Source organism: Lemur catta, chromosome 2, assembly GCF_020740605.2.
Source record: "Lemur catta isolate mLemCat1 chromosome 2, mLemCat1.pri, whole genome shotgun sequence".
NCBI classification, from domain to species: Eukaryota; Metazoa; Chordata; class Mammalia; order Primates; family Lemuridae; genus Lemur; species Lemur catta.
Genome location: NC_059129.1, coordinates 96,591,053 through 96,608,021, shown reverse-complemented (window position 1 = coordinate 96,608,021; position 16,969 = coordinate 96,591,053). Strand labels below are relative to the sequence as shown.

The window sequence follows — 16,969 nt, the reverse complement described above, 5'->3', positions numbered from 1 at the left end:
TGTTTCTCACTTGTGTGGTAGGAATAGGCACCATTCTCAGTCTTGTGTGAGTCCAAGTCTCTAGTCCTTTTGTGCTTTTTCTTTCCCTGGCTCTGAACTGTTTTCTCATGTGTTTGTACAATTCAGCAATCTTCTCATTACTTATGAGTAACCTTCTTTAGAGCTCTAGAGTTCTCTATCTTAAGTCTGTCTCTGATTTCTCCTTTTTGGTACTTTACCTAGCTGCATTTATATTTCTCTGGATTCTCAGCTATGTCTCCTCAATTAGTGGAATCTACTGGACTCCACCTGAATTTCCTCTTTCTGTACTCTGACTTTTAAAGGCCATAATCTGGGTTATTATAGGGCTCACATTAAGTGTATCTCTTGTCTTGGGCACCATTGTTCTCTGGTACCTGATGTCCACTGTCCCAAAAAGCCATTGTTTCAAATATGGTGTCTTTTTTTGTGTTTGAAGTTATAATATTTTTTAATTGAAATACCTATGTACATAATAGTCATTAATGTTCTCTCTTGAAGTTCTCTGTTTGAATGTAAACAAACTTTGGAAAATAACTTTTATTTTTTAACACTGGGAAGCTGTTGTGGTACCTGCACTAAGTTCCAAACAACCCTGCAATACTTGCATAAGTGCCCCTTAGGGTGATGCAGAATATTTCCTGTATATATAATTGACCCCCAAATCTCTAAAAAATTATTTCTAACAGTGAATTAATATTGCTTTAAAATTTTAAACATTCATAAATACTTATGGTATCAGGCCAAAGACATTTAAAGAAATATGATGCTGAGAGTGCCCATTACTATAGGTTTTGTTACTGTGATATAAACTTCTTTCCCATCTTCCAGCAAAAATTGTACACAATTTTTGAAGATACAAATGCATGCTGAGAAGGATTGTTGTTGTAGATGCTAAATTGAGACTGAGAATCACATAGATATTGCCGTAATGTAGAACAAAGCTACAGTCTAAAGTAGAAGGAACCAGAAGACATAAGAAATGTTAATAAAACTCAATGAAACATAGGAACACCTTAATTTATGAAATTGAGGTCATGAAATAATTTTAACTGGATCTCCATAGCTGGATACAACTTCAGCAGTTTATTTATACAGGCACAAAGTCCAATACTTGTAGCATGGAATTTGTGCAGAGTTTGAAATGACATTATAATTTGGAGATTCTACTTATTTACTCAACAAGGAGGCTAAATGAGAGGAGAAACAATGATACCCTAATCTGTTGATTATAGTAGAAGAAAATAAGCACAGCTATTTTGTTAAATTTTAAGGCTAACTTATTCTATCATTTCTCTTCCATTTTATTTTAAATACAGCCCACAATCACTGATAGTGACTTACTCATACATCACATATAATCAATGATCATATGGCAAAGAATGGATTTTTTTCACAGACGAAAATATGTCACTTTTAGGAGAGGTCCATTAATAAAAGATAAAGCTAGTGATACATTAGGCATAATGTCCTATTATATCTTCATACTTGTCAGTAGCATATACAATGCTTGAAAATTAACTCTATCATGAAGATTTTAGTCTCTTTGTTTTTATTCAGTTCTGGTAAAAATTTTAAATTGGCATTGCATTTTCAGTTCTAAAAAGCCTTTATGTTTTGAAAATATGTAATTCTAACTCAAAGAAATAGGGAAGCCAAAAGCTGCTTAGAAGATAACATGCAGAGATGAAGTGACATTTAAAATTTGGAATAGGAAGTGAGTGATGGAAATAGTTTTTAAACCCAACACGTCTTTAGAATTTGCAGAACCTTAGCATTGAGACCAACAGTTTACATTTCTCTTGCATTTAATTCTCAATTTCATAATTATCTTTTGTTCACTTAGGGAATGTTTCAGAATTTTGATGGCATGTGACCTCAAGATAAAAGAAAGTACAGAAAATATGCACCACTTATATATTTGTAACATTCATGTTCGAGAATATCAGACAAAGGAAAATGCTCACTATAGTTGTCATATGAATGGTTATGAGAAATTTTGGTTAAAATGATAATGTATCACCTTTGTAGTTTAAAATATATATCCAAATTCATAGTAATCATTCCATTACATTCCTAAAAGGAATGTAATGTAATTGAGCAATAGAAATTAATAGTCTAAGTAGAATTTTCTAATGTAGGCATGAAGAACAGAATCTTTTACACACATACACACATACAGACACAAATCATAAGGCTAATCATCTGGCAAATAAAACCATATGAATTTTAAAGCTTCAGGATTTTCTTTGACTAACTGCCAAAGTTCCAAAGTTTACAAATGAGCTTTATATTTTAACTTACAGTACTTTAGTAATTTTAAAAAGAAAAATTCAACTACTTTTGAGCATAATGAATTTAAAATGTTATTTGTCCCTGAAAATCCTACCTTATCCATAGTGTAAAAACTCCAAAAGTACATGGGATTTTAAAGATTTCTGACCAAGGAAGAGATTTTTCAAGCTTTTCTGAAACAACCAAACAAACACTGAAATTCAGAAATAAAGTCCAGGGCATTATACAGCTCATTTATGATTCTCTTCTTGTAACAAGCAGGACAAAAATCTTCCTTCAAGTATTTGATTAGATCCAGTGCTTGGACCATGAAGAATTGCTCAGTTACATAGGCTTGCTTTTTCCATTGGTTGAGTGGGATAAGGCAGAGAACAGATGGTGATGATCATTGTTTTAAAAATAAACCAGTTTATTTTTCTTACTTTACCACATAATTGGAGTTTATTTTGTTCCATTTTTAAATGCATTTATTTCAATAGATACTCACTAAAGTTCTAGTTTGGATAAAATGTACTATTAGGTGCTGTGGGGCACAAAAATAAACATCTGCTATTAAATAATAGATAATATGCTTGGGAATACATGACAAATTTTTAAAAATAAATTTGGTACAAATGAAAATGTGATCCTTTCAATACAAAAGAGTAAAAGTGTTTTGGGCTTCAGTGATGACAGTAACTATTTCCAGTTGGGACAAACGGGAAAGACTTAAAAATATTGGCATTTAGGATGTTCCTACAAGACATGTGGAATTTCACTTTATAGTATAAATGATCTATTCTTACATTAAACATATTTTGATAAAGTACAATAAGAATTCAAGGACTCAGAAAATAGATTCTCAGAACATAAATTCTTCATACTCATGGCTAATCTTGATTATAGATACAAGCTGCCAGTTGAGATGTTATCTACGTGCTTATCTAACAGTGTTATTAATACTATTGAAGGAATGTGTCACTAACTTATATCCAATCCCAAACATACTCTTGCAGATTTTATTATTTGAAGCAGATAAAGAAAATTGATTAGTGTAACAGTATTAGATGATAATTTTGTAGAGCAGAAATATATATGATGGAACTCGTTATTTCTTATAAATAATAAATATTTCATTTATAAACATTTGAACTTAACTTATAATAAAGTAGTTAAAGGCATAAGATACAGTAACATAATTGCCCATAATCACAACCACATATTTGTTACATACTCTTGGCATCATCATGGGTAAGTTAATTCCTTTTCTGTGTAGGTTTTCTGAATTGTAATAACAGTCTCATCAGTGATGCATCCATTAAACAAATATTAACATTTATTAAATACTTATTATATACTGTTCTAGGTGTCAGTGAACAAAATAAACAACCAAAAAATCTGCACATGTAACCAACATTCTCATGGGAGAATAAATATTGACAACAAACAATAAATATAGTAAACAATTAAATTATATATATTAGAAATGATAATCTAAAGAGCTTTGGGAGTGCTCTAGGGAGTGGAGAAAGGTTTGCAATTTTGTCAGTATAATTCAGGTAGGTTTTATTGGGAATATGAAATTTTCTTCAAGACTGGAAAGATATAAGGGAGTGACCTATGCTGATATCAGCAATTCTCCAGTCAGAAAGAACATGCCTGACGTGTTTGAATGAGATCCAATAGGTAGTGTAGTTGGAACAGACAGAGTGAGAGAGTACTAAGAGAAAAGGAAGTTGGATGAGGTGCCAGACTCTTTAGAGATTTATTAGCCATTTTTAAATATTTGACTTCTATTCTCTGAGAAATAGAGACTAGTGAAGAAATAGAAAGTTACATGCTTTTGAACAAAGCATGATATAATTTGACTTACAGTTAATAAGATGACCCAGGCCATGGGCTAAGAATATACTAGGTACTAGGGTAGATATGAAATACTTTATGTAAGAAGTGGCTTAAAATTGAGTAAAAGCAGCAATGCTGATGAGTCGTGATCATCTTCTTGAAGTAGAGTCAATGGGATTTTTGATGGGTTGATTACAGAGTATGAGAGAATAAGAGGAAAAGAATGAGTTCAAGAATTGGGACCCGAATAAATGGAAGTGTGAATTTTCCATTGAGATGGGAAATACTGTGAGTGGAAAAGATTTGGAAAGGGAGTTTAGAAATTTTCTTTGGCATATGTTCCATTAGAACATCATTTGAAGATATAAAGCAGGAAATGTGTGAAATTAGATATATGTGTCTGGAACAGGGGAGAAGCTGTAATTCAGGCAGGAAATATAAATTTGGAAGTTGTTAGTAAAGAACTGTTGTTTACCTCCATGAGACTTTAAATAATAAAGAATGAGTTCTCTAAATCAATAAGTATAGGTTCAACAGTTGAGTCTTCAGGCACGTCAAGGTTGGAGAGTTTGTGGTAAAGGAGAGAAACAAGCAATGGAGACTGAGAAGAAGCAGCACATTCAGTAAAAGGAAGACTAACAGAGCATGGGATCTTAGAAGCCAGGTGAGGAGACTATAGCCAGCTGAAGAAATCACTTTCAAGTGGGAGTGTAAACTACGACAAATGCTACTGATAGTTAAAATAAGATAAAAACTAAAATTTGACCACTAGATTTAACATAGGTCCTTGATGACTGTGACAACAATGATTTCAGTAAGGTGAAGGAAGCAAACTGTTGACTAGAGTCAGTTTAAGAGAGAAAGGAAAAAAAGGAATTGAAAGTATTTAAAGATGGAAAATTATTTTCAGGAAATTTGCTGTGAAGTGCAACAAAGATATGGGGCAATAGCTAGAGAGTAAATGGGTCAAAGAAGAATTTTTTTTTAATGGGAGCAGTAACAGCATATTTGTACATTGATGGAAATAATCTTTCAACAGGGAAGTACTGAAGATCTTGGATAAAAAAGAGAATATTCTAGTGAGGTCTTTGAGTGAGAGAGGGTAGGAAATAATGCATAAAGGGAGGGGATATTGTAGACCAGTGCACAGTTTATCCTCAATAATAGGACAGGTAGCAGTGAAAAAAGAAATAGATATTATAAAGGGGAATTTGGGGAAGGACTCTTCAATTACTTTAATTTTCTCAGTGCACTATGAAGAAAGATCACTTTCTGAGACTGAGGATAGAGAATATGATGTTGGGGGTTAAAAGAAAAAGATTATATAAAATACTCTTGTAGAAAAATGGAAAAGTGGACTAGGGAAACAGTGTGATTTTCTGGCCACCTTAAGTGTCTTCTTGATGTTCATAGTCATGAATTTAAAATGAGAACATACATGATATATTTATTTCTCTAGCCTCAATCAACTTCATAGAGGTAGAATACACATAAAATTTATTTTAATTCTAATTCTAATTCTAATTAGTTTGTGAATGTAAAAGAGGACCAAGAGAACAAAAGATGTACACAAATGTTTGATGATATAATTTAAGCTGGGTCAGATAGTAAAAAAGGATGTTAGGGTCATGAAAGAAAGTGACAACATAGCATGATAAATTAACCTTATATTATTTTATAAATTAACTTCATTCCACATATATGTATATGTATGTATACACTAATCAGATTTGATTTTTATTTATGTTAGCACTAGTATGTTTCACAACGTTTAAATAGCTTGAGTTTTAACGATTTCTTAGAACTAGTTTTACAATTACTTTATAAAATAGACATCATTTTCTTCATTCTCCAAATTAGAACAATAATCAAAAATAGTAAGAAATATGCCAAAGCTCATATTTGTATTAAATAAAGCCAAGACTAAAATGTAAGTCAATTTTACGCAAAACCCATGATATTTCCACTTTAACAAATTGCCTGTCCATTGTAACTCATGATTCTTAAAATACAGCATGATTCTTAAAATAACAAATGACAAAATACACAAAATTCTGTGAAATAACAACTCTAAGCTATTTTTCTTATAGTTGTGAAAGCATAGAATAATTTTAACTGATGAATGATAATGTCTAGCATTTTTATATTACTTAATACCTTAAGAAATAGTTTAAAGTCCATTCATTGAACACAATTAGGTGAGTAATACTTTCTCTATGGCAAAGTTTCTGAAGCTGAGTACCATGTGTAAAGAACTTTCACACAGACATATATCAGAATGAAACAGACAAGTGTCTTTATATCTCTAGGTTGTTTCAATATACCTAAATGCTGGTCAGGTAAATTATGACAGGCAAAAAAATGCCATCAGATATATTCGATACCATAAAGCTAACAACGTAAAAGAAAATTTAGCAATTTAATTAAATATTTTAGAAACGTGTGATTACATACCAATTAAATAAAATTCCATGTCACTGTAAGAAAAATAAATAAATGATAAAGATAAAAAATTGTTTAGAATATTTCAAGTTAATCATTCTTGCCTCTTTCATATTGATAGTTCCATAGGTCTGCAAATTTATTTACAAATGACCAAAATTACAAATGAAAGTAACGTGGTCATTTGTAAATGTGTGAAAGTAATGTATGCTGTGTAAAAAAACACTTTCAATTGTATTTAATTTACAAAATGTATAAGAAAATGTGTGAAAATCCTGAAAACAATAATCCTAAAACTAATCCAGAATAATTAGTAAATAATTATACTAATATTAAAAAATGAACTATGCATTTATTTGTGCAAGGGCTAGTTCTTATTAATTTATCAATGTCTTCACAGCAGAAATTAAAGTTAAACTCTAGTTTATATTTTCATTTAGTTTTTTCAGATAGTATATGATAGTTTACATGATGTATAGTTTACATGATGTATAAGAAAATTCCCTATATGCTATAAAATGCTACCCACATGCTGGTTATCATGTATATGCCATATGCCATTATGAAAAAACAGCATCTGTTTCGTTTAGGAAAGCATTGACATCTAAAGTTTTTCCAGAGAAAATCCTCATGGTAGACTCATTTAAAAAAAAAATATTCTGGACTTTTTTTACCCACTCCCTCAATATTTGTTTTTCACATTCATATTACTTCCAAGAAATTTATGACACTTTGCAATTTTTGGTTTCACTTCATGTATTTTATCTAGCAAACTATAAAGTTGATTTAACTTTACCATAAAGACTGATAATCAATAGCCATTAGCCATTTATCAATACCTTTTATATAGGGAAAAGCCAAGGAATAATGAAAAACAATTTGCAAAAATATTTTGATCATTGAGCATTTTGTTTATTTTTTGTGTGTTTTTATCTCTCTAAAATAGTGGTTTCTTATGAAACAAAAATTATTGCTTTATAATTAATTCCCAATATAATTAGTTCCCAACCTACTAACATGAATTAGAAATTATACAACTTCAATTGGCTTAGGCAAAAAAAAAAAAAAAAGAAGGAATATATGATGTAGTAACTTTATTTGCTCGAACCACCCAAAATTTTGGAAATGTTTGTCTATTTTCACTCTATCTATATTAACAACCATATAATGTGTGTAACACAATAATATTTATTCCTATTGCTATCACCAATACTGTGTCAATAATGACATCCATCCACATCTGTTAGTGTTATATTAAGCAAACTTCTCAAGTGCAGAATGCTGTCCCATAGGACCATATTTCTGCTCATAATAAATACAACTGAAAAGATTTTTTCTTGAAAATCTTTTTGACTGTAAACAGAGAATACGAGATTCTCAAGCGTCAGATTTTTCCAGTTTCCTAAAGTAAGATCTTGAGGACACTGTTAGAGCACTCAGAAAATAGCTGAAATGTTGTTGTAGACAAGGTTGAAAATGCCTTTTCAGTCTTACCATGTTTCATAAAAAAGAAGTAATGTTACTTCTAAGTGTTATGTTATTTCATATATGATTATATGTAAAATATTAGTTTATTAAATATTGCAAATAGATATTAAGTACTATACAAATACCTAAAATTATACATTCAATTTGTCTATTTTTAAACAATTTCTAATTTGAAAAAGAAGTATTTTCTTATACTGTATAATGCATAGTAGTCTTAATATAAAAACATAAAGAAACAATAAATACAATCCTTTCAAGAGACATGGGCATGTGACAGTGCTAAAGATTAGCATATACTGATTTAGAAAAATGGACTGGCTTTTAAAGTACCTTTAAAAAAATAAATGATAAATGTAAAAACACAAATTTTCAGGATTCTGTTATCTTACGATGACTAATGAAAGATGATATTAGTTAAAAAAATTCTATGATTGGTTTAAGAGGAACTTACTGACATGGTAGTGTCTTGTTATTATAAACCCTACTCAATGTTGTATACATGATATAACTATATTCTCCTTCCCTCTCTCCCTCTCTCTCTCTCTCTCTTTCTAAGCATGTATTATCTTCATAATATGAATTCATTATATGAGTTTTACCTTTGGTCCTTTCCTTTGTTCTGTCTACACTTAGTGAACTCACCAAGTCTTATGATTCTAAATAGCACTTATATGCTGGTAATCCTAAATTTTGATCTCTAAAGATCTCTTTCTAAATTCTAGTCTCATATACCCTATTGCCTACAGAATATCTCCACTTGTATGTATGAATATATGTATATATTTATGCATATACATATATATGTGTATATATATTTACATATGCCAATTTCAACACATCTAAAATTTAACTCCTGCTGGTTACTTCAAACCATCTGTATTTGCAGACGCTTCCATTTTAGCTGATGGATGCAGCATCTCCCTAGGAGTTTGGTTCAAAAACCTTGGACTCATCCTTAAGGCATCTCTCTCTTGCTCTCTTGCTCCATGGCTCTATTTCATACCTTACAATGAATGCAGCAGAAATTCCTACATGTACTCCCTTGAATCTGACTGCTTCTCATCCTTTTATCACCATAGTATGCATTACCAGATTATATCCTATATTATCTGCTTATTTATTAATGATGTTTAATCTTTACATCTCCATGCTAGACATATATACACACACACACACACACACACATCACACATATATATGTACACACACACACATATATATATCTGAATGAGTACCAAGATTTTTGAAAATTTTATTCGCTGATATATCTAAAATGCTTGGAACAGAAGTCAGTAAATACTGCTGAGTGAATGAATAGAGTTATTATTTATATTATGCTGCCACTATTCAGCCAGTATTGAATACAAGGTTTGGAATATAGGAGTGTCTTGAAGTATTTATGAAAAAAAAATGAGTGAGTATGTATAATGAATTGTTTGAGGATTCTAAACTGCAGCCACTTGAGTAAAAACACTTAGCTATACAATCTATAGATTTCTGGCATCACAAAATTTAGTATCCCCTTTTTTTCTGATTCAGTTAAACAATCCATATTCATATTCTAATTCCTATCATCTTTTCACCCTCTGTCTTCACTCTGTTAGTGTTCATTTTTTTCTTCAATCCATTTCCTGTGTTTAACTGTAGAGAATCAATTACGAAATGATACAGACACTCAGACCAACATTATCTTGTCAAATCTCACATTCCTAAGCACAGTAACAGCTATCAACTTGTTCAGATTCCATTCTCTTATAGAACCACTTATGCTTATCTTCTGATTCTGACACGATGGAAGGAAAATTTTAATTAATATTGCTATACTACCTATCAAACTGAGGTTCTCTTGTTCTAAGAAGAACTAAATAATTATATTAATACTCTTCTCTTTTTTATTCCAGAATATTATGGGGGTACACATATTTTGGTTACAGGAATTGCTTTTGTACCATTTGAGTCAAAGTCAAGTGTCTGTCCATCACCCATAAGGTGTGCACTCTACCCATTAGGTGTGAATTTACCCATCCCCTCCTCCTCCCCCACCTGCTTGATTTCTGTTGAATTTTACTACCATTTGTACACATGAGTGTTGATCTATAAGTTTCAAATTAGTAGGGAGTACATGTGGTTTTTATTCTTCCATTCTTGTTATACTTCACTTAAAAAGATGGTCTCCAGTTCCATCCAGGTCGTTACAAAAGGTATTAGTTTACCATTTTTTATGGCTGAATAATACTCCATGATATACATATACCACATTTTATTGATGCATTATGAATTGATGGACACTTGGTTGTTTCCACATCTGGGCAATTGTGAATTGTGCTGCTATAAACATTTGAGTGCAAGTGCATTTTTTATAAAATATCTTTTTTTCCTTTGGGTAAATACTCAGTAGTGGGATTGCTGGATCAAATGGTAGTTCTATTTTTAGTTCTTTGAGGTATCTCCATACTACTTTCCACAGAGGTTGTACTAGTTTGCAGTCCCACCAGCAGTGTATAAGTGTTCCTGTCTCTCTTCATCTACACTAGCATCTGTTCTTTTGGGACTTTTTGATAAAAGCCATTCTCACTGGAGTTAGGTTAAAAAAAAAATATAAAAGGAAGAATCACTTTGGTTTCTACATTAATAACAAACTATGGGCAGGGCCAACAGTAGAAATAGGAAGTAAGCCCAGTAATTTAGGTGAGATGAAAATAGCACGCAGGGATATGGGGAGATGTGGTGTGACTCTGGATTTATTGTGAAGAGAGAACCAACAGGATTTACTTACAGATTGGGCGTGGGTTATGAGGGAAACAGAAGAGTCAAAGATAACTTCAAGGTCTTTGACTAAATATGAGTGAAATTACTGTGAATTGAGATGAGGAGGCCTGTGGGTAAAGCAGATCTGGGTGGAAACACCTGGTGTTCGATTTTGGACATGTTGAATTTATGATGTCTCTTAGATATTCAAATGAGAGTTAAAGTATGTAGACAGTTCGATGTTGGAGTTTGGGACAAAGGTCTGGACTAGAAATACAACTTTAGGAGTCATTGACATATGGATGTTTTTAAGGTTTCAGAACCGGTATTTCTTATAAAGATAGTTGTAACTTGAAATTATATTATTTTTCTGACTTCTGAAAGACATGACATTTATTTAGAAATAGGAAATTATCAGGTTATGCTTACCATTTATCCAGAATGTCATTAGAGAATTTCCTTGATACTCTGCCTTAATAACTGGAGATGATACTTCAGCTTATCTCCTTGCACAGTTTATTTGAATACTAAGCCTTGTGAGCTTTATTACTATACAATTCTCTGGAGATGCCTTCCTTATAGTTTTAATGGTTTGCCCTATATTACATTTTCATCCTGATCTTTTAACAGTTCTCAGATACAATAATAAATCATTAGTTCATGTTTATAAGCATAAAAATATACATCTCTCTTTTGCTTATATAAACTCATGTGCTAAGAAGACAGTCTACTCTGGATCCTAGAGCCATTTCAATATAACGTACAATAAGTGATTCTTTTCACATCAATATGAAGAATGTCATTTTTATTTAATTTAACTTTTTTCTTAAACTTCATTAAAATTTTAAGAAGCTTAAGTGGTATTTCTTTAACTGGATATGAATAGAATAGACCATCATTTGAAATTATTTAAGAACTTTTATAAAAATTAATCTGCTCATTAAAAAAATATCCAAGATAGATAAACAGGTAGAGATACAGAAATATATATAGATGTAGATATGGAGTCTTTCCTGAAATATTACATTAAAATCTCTTGACGAATTAATAAAATATTCTTCTCTAGAGTGATTTTTTTAATAATTTTAGTTGGAATTTAATACATGCTAGTAGAAGTTCAATAACTTCAGTGTTTCAATGTTCTTAACATAAAGATGAAGTATTAATAGCATATCATTTGGAATTTATTACTGATATCCAAATTTCAAACAGAAACTGGAAGGAGTCACAAAAAAGTCAACATGCATTAATATCAATCAGAATGGAGTCATATGAAATGTTTACTGAATTTTTTTCTGTATTTTTTCAATGAGTTACATTGCAAGTCAAGGTTCTATTATTACATGGAAGGCTCTTGTCAATGAGTAAAATATGTAGGTCTAATGATTGACAATGTACTTGTCAGAAACAGGCCATATGACTTTGCCTGCTAAACCAGATACCATGGCAACACCTGGTTAGTGAAAGTTGAAGAAATATTTTGTAGTTTTTGCATTTGTTAGAGCTGCTGGACTGTAACAGATATGTATTAATTGGAAGTAGATGTGACAGCTTGCAGCAGTTACTAAGATAGGAAGCAAATCATCAACACCTGTCAAGGCTAAGGACTGAAAAAAGATGAATCAAAAGCTATGATGTGTGACTTCAAACACAGTGTCACTTTTGTGTACTCATCATTTGTAGAAAGTGTGGGGAAATGTGAGATTTTGTTAATACATAAATATTTTCATTAGTGTCTTAAAGATATGGAAAAGATTCATCACCTGTCAAGTTAAAAAGGGGTAAATTATAAATTCAAAAGAACACATAAAACTTTGACAGTTCTAATCATGTACTATCACCATGATTTCACAGCACAAGATGCATAGATGCATGAAAGATATTCTAAATAGGGATTGGCAGTTTTAGTATACAAAACAGCATTGCCCTTTTTCTGACAGGTTAAATATGATGTGATAGCTTTATATAACAAAACCTTCCAAAATTAAAATCATATTTCCATGTTCTTCAATGATAGACAGAAAATTAATTTTATCAATAGTGTCAGATTTTCAATTTGCTAAAAAAAATAAGATACTGTTTTCATTCTTTTGCCAATACATGTTCTACAAATGTATCTAACAATTCACTAATGATTAGGTATAGGAGGTTCTTACACTTAAAGGAAATACACAATACGTTCATGTCCATTTGCTTGCTGTTTATTTCACTTCCTTCATATTTTTGCTCAGAATATAGTAACTTCCTATTTGATGGAAGCACACCACTAAAAATCTCAATATCACTGAGAATAGGTAAAAAGGTAGAAAAGGGGATGACAGCAGAGATGCAGAAATAAAATATATTCTTCATACTTTTCAACCAATCTTGAGGGTATCATTAACAAGTAATTACTAACTTTTAAATAAGCAAGAGTGATTACAAACAAACAATAACAAAAAGCATGGTGGGATTTCATATTACTTGTGGATTATATTCTATGCAAAGAAAATGAGTTTAGACAACTTAGTATTAACATTCCATAGTAATATGCCCCTTTGGAGATGAATATGGATCTGACAAAGGATAATAACTACTTTACAGTTGAGGACTAGATGAAATAGTTGGCTTAAATTTTAAGACCATGTTGTTATAAAAATTGAAATGAAATATAAATAAATGAACAAGTAAAACATATCTTTAACAAACTAGAATTGTACATGGCTTAAAGTCACTTATAGACAACAATCATACAGATTTGCTCATGATCAAATATTCACTATCTAAAAACAGAATTAGTGTATATCACCCTCAAAAAGTCTAGTCATATCATAAAAAATTCAATATTGCTCTTTTAAATTATTCTAGCTATTCCTATAATATATTTTGTTTGACAACATGTTTACATTATTATGCTTTTTAGAGGCAGATTTTTAAAGTAACCATAATGATGTACTGCCTTAAATTTTTTTTACCCATTTAAAAATAATTTACCCTTTTATGAAGGCTGCATATTTTCCCTGTGTACTTCAGACTAATTTTAGGATATAGCATAAAGAAAGCATTTTAAAGTCTAGTGTATCAATATGTGATGGCAAATGGCTTTTCCTTTCTACCTCATTTTTGGAATCCACTATGTGATAGAAACTATGCCAGATGTTAATGCAAAAATTCCAAAGACAGTAAATCATGCTTCCAAATGTAAATTACTTTTTCTTAAAGTGATTTCCTTGGAAATGCTATTCCTTAGAGTGAAGTGTCCTCAAGTAAGTCTATTTCACCCAATTTGGTAAAGAAAAAGATTTATTTTTCATTTGCAACAAAAGAGACAGTCATAGAGTGCCTTCAGTTAGTATAGTTTTTATATATTGAAAGCATTTAAGTGGTAACTAAAAGGGGAAATAAGATATAGGAATATGAAGTGGGGAGTGGGAAAAAAGGCAGCTGATATGTTGCTAAAATTAGTTCTTAATTATTATAAGTAGATGGGCTAAAGGTGAATATGTCTGAGAGTGAAAACCTCATGGTTTTGAGCAAGAAAAATGGCTACATTTGGTTTGAGATCTGCAGCTATTTGTTTCATACAAATTGAAGAAAGATTCATATTCTTCTCTGTCCCTTCACACATTCATCAATTAATCCTTCCCTTATTGATCACATCCAAACCTACACCACTCAGAATTCTTGTCAAGGCATGGCATTTGCAGTCTCCATCATGATTATGGGGTATCTTTTCTCTGGTATCTTTTCTAATATATAACATCATTTGCTTGAAGGTCCAGAAGAGGACTCTTGGAAAATTTTGATGGTAATGTGTTTTGGTATGTTATTAGTCCTTTATAATATTTATCCATACCGCTCATAATAAAGTTGTATCTAGGGCACACTCCTAAGGGCATTTGTTGATCTATAACTAATTATAGCTGTTTAATTAAAGGTGACAAATACATAGCCATGAGACACAAAAGAAGGATTTTGGCCTGAGAAACTTGTCCTTAGATAATGCGGCCATTTTTTATTTGATGATGACATCAACTCTCACTTTATCCATAGGGTTATATGGTAGTAACAAGGAGCTTTTGAGTCAATGGTAATAATTTTTTAAATGAAAGTTATAAAATTAATCTCCCTATCCTTGAAAAATAAGTTGAACTACTCCAACTTGTGAAAAAAAATTGGAATATTTTGCTATGGTTAGGGAATTTTAATCCTTCATAAGAAAGATTTCATTTATCCAAAACACAAGTATATAGTACCCAATGCATAGTCAAAATTCAGGCTGTAGCATTGGAGTAAAATGTATTTGTTAGTTTGTAAGCAGATCTTGAGAGTCATTTCTCATCCATATCCCACTTTTAGAGTTTTGCCAGGATTATGATATGAACAGAGAACACATGCCAGAAATATCCTCAGAAATATGGGTCAAGTTGCCCTACCAATGTTGATTTAATATTGGCCAATTTATCTTGCCATGATAATAAAATTAAATCATCCTTCTTATTATATAATATTAATCATCACTATCAAAATGGAAGAAAGTGAAATTTGCTCTTGAGGTATACATACAATTAATTATAGGTATATAGTTAACAGTTATTCTGGGAGTAAGAACATTTTTATGAACATAGAGGACACTGAAGAACCTTCAGGGCTTTTAAAATTTATATTATCAAGTAGTCCATAAATGTTCATGATTGATTAAATATTGAAAGCAAGAAACCATTATTACAAAAGCCTTTGTCCTTTAGCGTGAAAATTTTTATTTTAACCTGACAAGGAAGCAATCATTAAATCATTGAACCAATAGTTTTAAGTAAAATAAAATTTGGAGAATTGCAAATAAACAATTATTCATATCACTTCTTTAATAAGGAGAGGGAGAAAATCTCTATGTTGTTTGGTGGATAAAACCTAAATATAGCTTAGGAACAACAACAACAAAAAATTAACACTTTCCTTTTTTTCTTAGTTTGAAGCCTGAATTTTAGGAATAAAAATTATAAAGAATTGTGAATATTAGTTGTAAATGTTTACAAATATAATTATTGGCAATATATTTTAAAAAGCAGTTATAACAGTGATTATTAAGAATTTAATTTTTTATCTTAGAAGTAGATCATTTTTATCAAAATGATGAATAAGTGTTTCACAATTACAGAGATTTAGCAGAATAGTTTAGTAATAATGAAGAACTTCCATTAGCTTAGAGTAAAATAACTTTTTCATTTTAAGGGAAAAAAAAACAAATTTTATTGTCTTCTTTGTAAACATTTGTCAAGCAAAAATAATTTAGTTAAATATTTTAATAATTCAGTTAATATTCTTTATGAGAGATATCATCATATCCATGTAACATATCTCAGTATTTTTTAGTAAATTAATTATTTGTATGCACTATTAACATAGGCAGCAAATGTTACTTTTATTCAAAAGTTCATCTTTAATGATATACCTTCAAATTTGATTATATTTAAACTTAATCTTAATATAAATTTGTATATATGTATTAGGATAAACAAAATATATGAATATATAATTAGATAATATAATTACAATATTTGTCATTTTAAAGTTACAATTAACTGTACTAGCGTGTTGAAATTTTCATCTGAATAAACTAAAATTGACTTAAGGAAAAAATAATATTTATTATCGTCAATGGACTGAATGTTTGTGTTCTCCCACAAATTAGTATATTGAAATCCTAACCCTTCAATGTGATTATATTGGTAGATGGGTGTTTGGGAGGTAATTAGGTCATGAGGTGAAGCCCTCCTGAATGGGATTAGTGCACTTATAAAGAGGCTTGAGAGTGTTTGCTTTTTCTCTCCCTCTGCTTTTCACCCTGTGAAGACACTAGAAGAAGGAAATCATCGTAAAATCAGGAGGAGGACACTCACCATATGCCATATCTGCTGATACCTTGACCTTGGACTTTCCAGCCTCCAGAGCTGTGAGAAATAAAAGTATGTTGTTAAGCCACCCAGTGAATGGATAGTTCTGTACACTATCAATGTTGTTATGGTTCTGTACACTAACAATGAGTTATAGGAAAAAGAATTTAAGAAAACAATCCCGTTACAATAACAACAAAAAATGAAATATTAGGAACATTTACCCAAGAGGGTGTAAGATCTTTACACTGAAAACTATGAGGCATTGATGAAAGTAATTG

General features: G+C 30.8%; 1 long non-coding RNA gene across 1 annotated transcript in view; it reads right to left on the bottom strand.

The window, feature by feature from the left end:
• The window catches only part of LOC123632206, a 103,521-nt gene extending 86,787 nt beyond the window's left edge, over positions 1-16,734 (bottom strand). Inside the window, exon 1 of the long non-coding RNA XR_006733295.1 lies at positions 16,695-16,734. This is a non-coding gene — a long non-coding RNA (uncharacterized LOC123632206). The remainder of the gene's footprint in view (positions 1-16,694) is intronic.
• Between the last annotated feature and the right edge of the window lie 235 nt (positions 16,735-16,969).